We start from the raw sequence: 12,083 nt of genomic DNA, 5'->3' as shown, positions 1-12,083 counted from the left end.
CCAAAACAAGAAAAGACAAAGACAGGAGTATCCCATTGACAATTTCTGGCTGTCTCACTCTGCAACCCCTCACCCACACACACACCCACACGCACACAGGACAGAACATAGCCAAAGATGGAGAAAGATAAGATTAAGTGCCATATTTTTTATCTAGTCAACGTTATCACATTCAATTATAGTTCAATCTAACTTGGTGCATTATTTGATCAGTCATCTCAGTTTCTGTGTGTAAGTGTGTGCACACTCACCATTGACAGGATACAAGTCTCCATGTCATGCATCAATACAATCCCCTGCCTTATCAACAAGCTTCTTTATGAAACAGAATCAGGAAATCAGACACCTCTCAGTCTCAATTTGTGAATTTTGTCCAAGGTCTGTAACAGGATTTACTAGCAAGTCTTCACTTACCAGTCTACTTCCCTGCTGTTATTCACTCACTTTTCACACCTGGCTCTGACACTGGCATGAGAGACACACACATATACACACATGACTGTCTGTGGATTTGCACATACACAAAATAGCATTTAAAGAACTACAAAAAAGTCAAAAAACCATATGCTTATACCGTGGACCTTCCCTAAAAAGCTTTAATAGGATCAAAAGCTCTGTACCAAACCTGTTAAAATATTTAAAATAAAATAAAATAAATGATGCAACAAAATGTACTTTGACTTGATTTGAGATTAAAATTGATGTGTTTATATATATATGCAGATTAAGTTTCAATTATGTTTTGTAAAAAGCATTGCACGGTCAGTTTAATTATTTTGTTTTTCACTACAAAAAAATACAGAAAGAGCTGTTCAATTTGCTCAGCTTTATTAAATGAAATGCATAATAGGGACATTGTTGCAGAATTAGCCTTATAAGATGCACATCCTGTCCTGGATATATATTATGAGACTAAAATGCAGATTTTTATCAATGTTGTATGAAGTTGTAGACTTGATGTTACCATGTTATTTTCACATTTTCAGTTTCAACATTGTATCGTGACAGCTTATCTGTACTAATCCTTACATCTGGTCTTAAATTTGATGAACTACAATGACCTTGTTCCAAGTGCATGTGTGTTGACTAAATATTGGACTACTTCATTTTTGTTTGCTTGATTTTACCCCTGATCAAATCTCCCTGTGATCTGAGTGTGAGTTTGAGCTTGTGGTAATCCCTCCCCAGAGCTGAATCTTTAACTCTTTGTGCATTAGACACTAAACACACTGACACAGGATCACACCAACATGGGGTGATGGGGTTTTATATACTGTATTAGTTTTTAGTGTCTCTCTATCCACCGTCACCGCCATCTAAATGCTGTATTTCTTTTAATGAAAGGCAACATTCAAACACATCAACACAATCTGCAGTGGAGTATTAAAGAACTGTGCTAAAGCTGGCACCCTCAATGCAGAGCAGTGTGGAATGCAGTTTAGTAACTCTGCGTGATTTTTATGATGAATATTTCAGACCCAGAGGTTTGAAGTCGTTATTTATTTAAAAATGGGCCAAGGCTTCTTCTAGTCTGACGCAAAGACCTCACTCAGCACTATGAAAAAAGGTTTGTGGCTTGCATCACTGTTCACTCAAGCAGTATGAAGTAATCCATAAATGTGTGTCCGTCTGGGTTTGCATACAGCCATAACACACACACACACACACACAAGATCCCACTCATCAGTGTCCTTCAAAACAATCACAGGTGCTTGTTGTCCCTGATGAACAACATGACCTTTGAATTGAGGCAATGCAGTGAGGGATGAAGCGTAGTGACATTTAAAATGGAGAAATGTGCCTGTCACTCAGTATGTTTCACAAATTGACACATATTTCATTCATCTGAGAAGTCTGGAACTGCACTGATAGGCAAAGATTGAGGAGAAGGTCAAATAACTCTGAAGCCTTATAGTTACAGCATATACCATGTACTGCCTGTCCTCTCAAGAACAAGCATGTGTCGTTTTTCAAATGCATAAAACAACATGTTAAAGGTTTTTCTAACAAGGCTCTCAAGCGACTATGAGAATTAAGACCCTCATCTGTAAAAGTAAAGGAAAACATTGCTTGACTTTTATTAGCAACCCAAAACCTCTTATGGAGGAACTTGGGGTTTTCCTCAAAACTACAAAAGTCAAGCAATGGTAGCGCTACACCAAAAATCAGGGGATCACCAAAGTCATGGATATTTTGCAATATAAATGAAAACTTTGACCTGCTGATTGCGCAAGAGAAAAGGTTATTAGGGTTTATCCTCTGGGTTTATTAAATCTGTCCAATATTTCATGGCAATCCATCCCATATTCCTTGGAGATATTTCCCTTAAAACCAAAAATCTCAGATCTCGCTAGATAAAACATCAGGGGATCTCCAGAGAATTAGGATGTGTTCTCTGGGGACCATGAATGGGAGGCAAATTATGATGTCCTGCTGATCTGGGTGTCAGAATCAGAAATTGTTCATGTATGTTGTGTTGGAATTGACAAAAAACATATTTGTCATTTAATTTGGAGGACTTAAAAGTAGAGGGCCTTGGAACCTGCAGCACATAACACTTCTGTCATGTACACGATCAAGGGGCAAAAGGGCTCACAGGTTGATCATAAAATCTCTTTGTTGTTTGTTGGTTATTGTCCTGAAGATATGCAGACCAAGCTGAGCCACCAGCCCGACTCGTACCCTGCGTAATCCTTGCGTGTTGCTTCAAGACCAAGCTATAGCATTAAACCACACTCTGCTCTTCAGACTCCAATCAGTTCCCAAAATATAGCCTGTAATTTTTGCTTCTGCGGGAAAAAATGCTATATGTAGTTCAGCTGCATACATCCTCATTTTGTTCTATTTAGAGTTTTCTGTTTATCGAAGACCAAGCATTCATTGCCTTTGTGTGTTCTCTATTGTATAAAATGATAAGGAGTTGCACCTGGCTTCTTTACGTTTGATGCCATTGTCGTGTACGTGTGTTCACCCTTTTTGCACATGTGGCTTTGTGTGTTTGCTTGTGTACTTTACATGCTCAGGTTTCTGTCAGTCTGTATCTGCAGTAGGGTGTTCTTCCAGCTCCCAGCAGGTGTGTAAATGGTTTGACAAACAGAATAATAATGTGGGGCTGGGCTGCAGGTCATGTTGACATGGTGGATCTCCTAATGTGCCTTTCTTTGCTCTGCGTGGTTTCATGCGGCAGTGCTCTCTGTTCACCTCAAACTATGCCACACCATGACTGCTGTGTGATGAAAGAGGAAGTTGGCAGCCAGGTTCAGGATGTTCCAACACCTTCAAAAGAGCTGAAGCCTGAGAGGACAAATACAGATTGGCAGATATACACAAGCCCCTTTATGAAACAAAAGCTCCCCGGCATTCAGCATTTTAACATTCACGCAACTGCCCAGAACTCACTGGCACAGATGGATTATATCGATATAACTATGCTTCATAAATATACGGCTAAAATGAAATCTTTACCATCTACCAGGGAAATTCCCGTATTTATCAACCTAGGTGTTAACCTTTATATGTTTGTCTATTGGTTATGATCATATTTTACTCACCGGCTCTGTTCTGGATATTTAAGAAACACACAGCTGTAAGAGTGTTGTTCGGGGCAGAGCTTGCCTTCTACAGCTTCCTGACACATTTTACTAGCAGAAACACTTGTCTTTTTTAGAGATGAGGAGATGAACACAAACATGCGCACACATAGGGTCGTATAGGTCAAGTTGCTAGCTACTACTAATGTCTGTACAAGTGTCACATTGGCTGTTTGGTACAAATAAAAACAGACAACAGTCAAATTCACTTGGATAACTCAAGGCAAAAAACTACTTAAAGAGGTCATATTGTGATTTTTGGCTTTTTCCCATTCCTTTCCCTTTCCGTTTATCTTCATTGTGTATGTAATAAGTTTGCAAAGTACAAAAAAGCCCACACCAAAGGGAGTTACCATCTCCCACAGAAAACACTGCTCCTGAACTGCCTGAAAACAGCTCAGTTGTTGTCCAGCCTTTACTTTTGTAACCTATCTGAGTCACTTTGTAACACCTGTCTTAATGCTCGTCTAGGCTAGTGTGGCCCGCCTAAATATGAAATTAAAATAACGTTACATACCCATCAGTAGTTATTGTGATGTAGCGACAGTTAAAATGTTACGTATGAGTGATCATTTGATCATTTGTTACAAATGAATAACTCCCCACTCTAAAACTCTTGGTCCAGTCTAGGTTGCGAAGCTGGTTCAGGAACAAATATGGCTGAACCGCAGCTGTGTTTACTGGCTTGTCGGGACCGCCTTACTCTGCTTCTGATTGGCTAGTATTCCTTAACTTGCTAGTGCACTTGTGCAACTCCCAATAAAGATCAAACAGAAGTGAGATGCTTCACTCCGTTGCTAAAGCCTAGTTCACACTAAGCCCGATTTGCCAGTCGGAGAGCTTGGCGACCGTCGGGCTGTGATCTGTGGTAAATCAGTGATTGATCTGTGGTCACCAGTTGTTATGTGTGAACTACTCAACGACACATCAAAATAGCTCCCCGACACATTGCTGACACATCGCCGATGCCAGCCAGATATCTAACATGCCAAATATCTGGAGGAGTCGGCCGACTCGACATCCAGCCAATGACAGCAGGCAGCTACTTTTTCACTACAGAACACTTTTTACTTACCTCCAGCTCTATGTAGCTCAGACAATCCCTGCTACCTGCGTGTGCTAATCCATTCTTTCACCCATACTCTTTGTCTTTATAATTGGTATCTTTATAATAACAGCTGTTTTGTGTGTAGGTTCGCATCTTTTCCCGTTTCACTTTTGTGTGTTTTCATGACCAGTGTTGGGCAGTAACGCGTTACAGTAATAGCATTACTTTTTTCAGCAACTAAGTAGTGTAACTAATTACTTTTCTAAAACGGTAATACCATTACTAGTTACTGAGGCAAGTAACGCTGCGTTAGCCTACTCGTTACTGAACGCACCATCCTTAACGTAAATCCACGACTGTGCGACAACTCAGCTCGACCTGACTTTGTTGTTCATGTCCGCTGATAGCCAAATACTAAATGAAGAAAGGAGAGCGAGAGGGAGAGGCGTTCTTTCCACAGCTGTAAGTAGCTGCTGCCATTATTGTGTCATTGTTGTCTAGTGTAAACTCAGTGCGACCAACAAAAAGCTTTCAACCACGAACAATTCTACATCTGATTTATTGAACCATCTGCTGAAGCAGCACAGCGACGTGAAACTTACTGAAAGAAACTCCGGCAATCACTGATGCTTGGACTCGTGGGGAGAGAGTGGTACTTACCATAACGTTTTGTAACTGCTGAATGATGCTCTTATAAATAGGCTACATGTGCAGTAAAACCGTGTTTAAAAGTCGGGATTTACTTGCTTTAATTTTTTTGTTTCAGCCGGTGGCGTTAAGAAATGTTAGGCCTAGGCTATATGCTTTGTAAAAACCACACTCCTTGCTGCTGTTATGGATATGATGTTAGTAAAAAAGTCGGGAGAGACTTTGTTTGGGGATGAAGGGGGGTGATAGGGAAAGCAGTGTTTCCCATAATTAGCCTATAATTTGGATAATTATCAACATCGACCGCCACATATTGATTTTCCAAATTTATACTAGGGATATTTAAAATTGTATTGAGGAGCATATATTCGTGCAGCACCTCCTAGCTCGCTCTCTCTCTCGCTCTCTCTCTCTCTCTCTCCCTCTCTCGTTAACACCGCCGCACAAACCTGTCCAACGCTGTCATTCTGTGGAAAGTAATATAGTAACGTAACTAGTAACGTACCTAGTTACTTTCATCACCCAGTAATAAGTAAAGTAATAACATTACTTTTTATGGAGTAATAAGTAACTAGTAATATATTACAATTTCTGAGTAACTTGCCCAACATTGTTCATGACAAAACCTGGTTTGGAGACCAGCATTGGGTGACAGAGTGGGTCGCAGCTGGTGTAGTGTGTGACCCCCTGTCACCGATCAGTCATGTAGTGTGAACGCAACGACTTCAAGACTCCCATCACAAGAGGGCAAGTTGTGTTGTCTGAACCGCACTGCCATCGACCAATGCTGAAAGTCTTGTAGTCTGCACAAGCCTTGAAACGGAGCATGAAAATTAAACGATGAAAACCTATTCTGGTACAACCACTAAATAAAGTTATGATCCCGAAAAGGAACATAATATGACCTCTTTAACTCCTGTCTCATATGATGCAAACACAGAATAGTGCATGTAATAAAATTCTGCAACCTTGCTCGCAACCAAACAAACTGACAGCAACACAAACAAAATTGCCCATACATGACCCATATTACCAACTCAGGATTTGTGTGGATGCCAAAAACAAGATAACAACAAAATAACCCAAAATTGTTCATGTGCATATGACACTTTGCATGTGACAGCCAAAGGTTAACCCTTACAAGCAGCTGTACCGACAGGACCACTTTCACCACTTTGACGATGTAACCGTGAGATTTTTAACACATGTACAGTACAATATGTCATATGCTGTAGTTCTTTCTTCGGTTAGCAGATGGCACGTCTTCTGAACATTAACCTGCAGGTTAACATGGCTCTTTACCTCCTCTTGTCACCTTGGACTCACCTCAAAACATGCGGCTCCCTCCCCCTCCTCGATGCTTTCCTTCTCTTTCCACCTCATCTCCCCTCCTCGTCCAGACCTCTTTTCCTCGCTCAATCGACTCCATCCATTCAGCCTCGTTGGCATTATTTCCTACCAAGCTCCTCTTAGTCACCTCCAGTTCCTTGCCAATCAGGGAGTTTTCACCTCTTTATGATATTTCACAATCAGACACTATGGAAACACAGACAGAATTTTTCATGGGAAATTGTTGGCAGGGAAAAGTCCCAACAAAGGAATGTGTCATTGCATAATGATGATGGTAGCAGTGCAAAATCTGTAGGGGAAAACAAAAGTCTTCATTAATCACAAATACTGCATGAAATGAGAGAGTTGGGCTGCAGAAGCTGATCTCAAGAGCACTGCATAAAAACACACACACATACACACACACACACACACACATACACACACATATTTCCAGTGAAAGAGGACTTCTGTGAGTTCTCCGGGAGGTGGCATTTAAGCCTGGCCACTGGGGCGCAGAGCATCTATCATTAAAACAAAGTGCAGGCTGAAATCAACTGTGTTCTCCTTCACCAGCACTCAGCTCTCCTCTTCACCGTGTCCTTTCCTCACTGTCCAGATCTCACACAGACAAACACAACATTAATCAGTGTTGAGCCTGTAAGTTACTCCTTTTAGAGAGACTACAAAGGTTTGTGTGTGAATGTGTATGCATTGTCGCCTGCCCCCCTCCCGCTTAGGTTGAAATAGCTGCCTTTGACTTGAGGGTAAGCTGAGCTGCAGTAAATTGGATTTCATGCTCAGTCCTTCACAGTAGCAGTGTGCGACACTAAGACAGAGCCATCTTTCCCCTGCAATCAGGACAAAGTTAGCACTCTTCATGTCTCTTCAAAGGTTAGACCCTCAGTTGCATTGCATTTAAACCACATGGGAGTGAGCTGATGCAACACATCAGTTAAAGCATTTATTTTGGATAAGAGCTGGTTATAATGTCTCCTAATAACAAAGTGTGGCAGCTCAGCATTCCTGTCACAAAACAACAAATAGGAGTCATAAGTCATTTGAATAGATGACGATCATCAACGTACTAGCAGTGTCATCTGCCACCAAATGTTTTATCAACTCTTTTTCACATTGCTTGGTACATACATTCTGGGGAAAAGACAAACAAGAACACAGCGGATCCAGAGGTCTTTGGGGTAACAGACCTACTGCCGCCCCACAGTTGTCCCTGTCTGCAGCAGTGACAGCGGCGGTTGGGAGGGGGGGGGGGTGTGACAGAGAAGCTTATTTCAGAGTCTTCTGTGCACAGCAGCCCATTTAGATGCAGATGTGAGCCGGCTGGCATCATGGACTGAGCCAGTCCACTTGAGTGTGAAGCTATGGGGCCTGGTACTAAAGGTGGCTGCATTTCTTTCCTTTTTTTCTCCCGTCTTTTTGGTGGGACCCTGCAGTGCTTCTGCCTCTCATCAGACTTCATTCTGTTAGACAGCATGTCGTCCAGTCTCCTGTCCCCTTCGCTCCTGGTCCAATCATGGAGGCACAAAGATGGAGGCAGGCAGGGAATACAGAGAGACTCCAGCGACGTCACTGACATTGACATTACCTCTGAGATCATTAAACCTAAATTGGCTAAATGAATTGCCAATTTAAGAGGCCTTAGTCACAGCATATTGGTGTGCGCATGCCTGTGCGTGCACATGCAGGGTTTGTGAAATCCACTGCGACAATAAGATTCTGTCTCTGGTTGTCTGCCCCCCCCCCGTCTCTTCATTTCTGTCCAACTACCTCTCTCTCACAATCTACACAAAAATTCAATAAGCTATTACACAGGCATTGATCTTTTTCTCGCCCAAACATTTGCATTATAAAAAAAAAAGGCAGTAAGATGAGGGGCTGGGTGAGACGCCGCTGTCTGTTCATTTTACTGAAGAGAAGCGTCAATAGACGTTGAGACTTGGATTTATAGAGTTTGGCAGCACTTTAACACTTTAACGCTCCTCAGAATGTGTCCAATCAATGCAACCCCTCCCTGCACAGTCGCTGTTGAAGAGTCATGGCGTTCACTTATCTGATGTCATTGTAAATCACTCTGGAGAAGGATAGGTCAGGGGATGCTGCTGCTAAACTCACACCGCATCGAGCTGTTGTGGGATAGTGCCGAATATGACCCTGAAAACAAAGTGTGGAAACGTGAAATACATCACTCATATATATATGTATGTGCATGTATATATATATATATAAATATGTACAACAGCAGACATGCCTTGACCTTTACAGGTGAGCTGTGGATTTACCAGAAGCGTGAGGAATACTCTTCACTAACCAAAGAGCAAACACACTGATGACACCTCTGAGCCAATCCATAAAGCTGAAAAATTATTGTCCCTCTATATGCTTTGTTAACCACAAGTTTAATTGCCTCTAAGAAATTTCTGTTTTTGTTTTTGACACAGTAACCAGATATAAGAAATAATTCACAAAATGTACCTTGAATTTAAAAGATCGGTAATTCTCTGTATTTTTCTTCAACAAATCTCACAAAAAGACTAAAATTATTAATGAATTAATTATATGTGCTAAAGCCTGAATTTCTCTGCCACAGAGCTACATTGTTCTCCAAAAATTTAAAAAACACCTCTGTTGCAGTGAAGAAACATACTTTTACTACTATAAACATGGGCCCTCTGGGTTTTTTTGAGTCAACACCATCCTGTTTATTCACTATAGTTTATTAATCCATAACTGAAAACAGCCCCCAACAAATGCACTATTTACTCCTGCTTGACTAATGTTTTCTACAAACTATGGTGTCCTGCTGTTTCTGCGAAATAATATAGCCTTTATTTAAATTTAATTAAACATATTTTTAAAGATTTACATCTTCAGGAGGAACTAATGGGTTCAGGGTGGAGAGCAACAGCCAGGCTGGAGAAGTCAGAAAGTATTAAAAGATGGACTAACACGTTGTTAGCTTGGGTATTTTCATGGAATTCATTGTCTTCAAATTCCATGAAACAACAAAAATAAAGAATATCACCATCCTTATCATTTAAGAATATTCACAGATTGCTATTAATTAAAACCTATTTTTATCTTGCTATTGCTTATACTCAGTCCATCATGATATCTGGTGTGGAGCGTTCACTCATTCCTACAAGTTCGTATGTTGGTGTGAACTAAGGTGTGTTATTACCGCTGGTAATTCTTTAATTCTGTACAAACCTCGATGTGGCTGGTTTTTCTAGAGGTGATAATGGCTGCCATGTGAGCTGTGGGATTCATGGCATGTCTGAAGGACATTTAAATCATGACCTCTAGTTTTATATCTTATTTCACTTCCTTCTGATGCTGCATATGCGAAAGCGCAAATTACAGTAGCTGCAGCTGAGCTTCAGCTGCCACTGCCTCCCAAGGACTGAAACGCTCCGAAGAGGAATGCCAGAAGGAGAGACTTTCCCCTCCATCTATTTCTGATCCTGACAGCACATTCTTTACGTCTCCCCTGCTGTCAGTGAAAGGAGCCTCCTCTGCTGTTACCAAAATAGGCTTTTTTCCCCCTCGTTGTGACAAGTGACCAGTTTTTCCTTTCAAATGTAACAAAATTGTTAAGTAGTCATCACAAAGCTGTGGCAATAAAGGAGGATGATTGCATATAATCTCAGGAGAAAAGATTATACAAATTCTCTCTGCATAGCCAGATTGGGCCTGAAGCACCCTGCTGCTACATTAAAGAGAAGAATAACTACGGGAAGCAGAAGTGGAAAGGACAGAGCAAAACAGAAAGAGCATGAGGAGGAACAACACAGCTAGAAGGACTGGTGCTGGAGTGAGTAGAAGAACAGATGAGGGCTACAGAGGCAGACAGACAGCATAAGGGACCATGAAATGGAGATAGAAAACTGTGGTTGGTGAGAGAGAAACAGAGGGAGAAATGGAGAAAAGGCGGATATCTGCAGCACCCCAGCTGCGAGGCTTAAGGAGCTTAGCCTCCTGCCCATCACAGAAGACTCCAAGTGCAGACATTCACCTCTTCTGAGCTACTACTGAGAGAAAAGTGAGCAAGAGAAGCAGAGAGAGGAAAGGTGGTGGGTAGTGGGGCTCAATGTGGGGAAATGACACAGAAGATGAGAAGGGGGAGTATTAGATGTTTTTGTTATATAGAGAAGGACAGCTGGTACTCAATCTGATATGATCCTTAGCTTTAGAGAAATATGTTAACATTTTGGGAAATATTATTATTTGCATTCTTGCCGAGAGTTAGATGAGAAGATCAATACCACTCTCATGTCTGTCTGTACAGTACTTATGAGGCTATAACCAGGAGCTGCTTAGCTTAGTTTAGCACAAAGACTGGAATTGGGGTAAAACAGCTAGCCTGGCTCTGTTCAAAGGTAAAAAAAATTAACTTACTAGCACCTATACAGCCTATTCATTAACATTTTATTTCTCATTTGTTTAATCCATTCAAAAACCACAAAGCACACAAACAGCACATGGTTTTAAGGAGGCTGATGTGCTGGACTGCACTGTTACTACTCCTGGCCAAGAAGAAGTCCCCCATTTTTGTATGGATTAGACAAACAAGATTTAATGAATTAATTAGTGATTATGTGCTCAACAAAAAACAGGAAAATACAGAGAGCTCTGCCCTGTAGTGCTGATCGAGAACAGTGGACAGAAAAACAATTCGGCCCTGACTATAGAAAGTAACTAAGACATACGGAAACACGGACAACATGGTGGCCTAGTGCACCTAGTGCTGTGGCCTCACAGCAAGAAGGTCCCGGGTTTGAACCTCGGTCGTCCCAGCCTTTCTCTGTGGAGTTTGCATGGGTTTCCTCGGGGTGTACAGTTAGGTATGTTCTCCAGTCAGAGTCATTTGACCAGACACTGCATTTCAATCTGGTTCCCAGGCACTGTACAGTGGCTGACCAGAAAACGCAGTGGTGGGTTTTTCGTGATGTTAATTATAAACTGGCCGCTGCTTGCACAAGCTTTTCTGTGAATTATGTTGTTGATTGTGGCATAAGGTGACCAGTTTCTGAAATGAAAACCGGGGACATTTTAGGTTTTATAATCTGTCAAATATAACTCTTCCAAATGAAATCAAGTCATTTTGAGGCAGAAACTAGCTTTCAGTCAATAAGTAGCCTAGAGGCTGCAATCCCTTTCTGGCAAGTAGAATACTGCATTTTATGTATTGTTTTGGCCATTTAAAGGTATTTTAAGAGGTAAAAAGTACTAGGTGAGTTATAATCTATCAAATATAACCCTCATGAATATAATGAAGTCATTTCAGGGCAGAAACTACCTTTCGGTCAACAAGTAGAGGCTGCAATCACTTTCTGGCAAGTGAAATACTGCATTATATAGGTTGTATTGGCCATTCAAAGGTATTTCAACAGGTAAAAAAGGACTGGATTGGTCGGTACACAGCAAGTTAGATAATGTAGAGTAGGCTA

This window comes from Micropterus dolomieu, linkage group LG18 (assembly GCF_021292245.1).
Source record: "Micropterus dolomieu isolate WLL.071019.BEF.003 ecotype Adirondacks linkage group LG18, ASM2129224v1, whole genome shotgun sequence".
Taxonomy (NCBI): Eukaryota; Metazoa; Chordata; class Actinopteri; order Centrarchiformes; family Centrarchidae; genus Micropterus; species Micropterus dolomieu.
The sequence above is the reverse complement of the archived record's forward strand: the minus strand, read 5'-3'. Positions refer to the sequence as shown.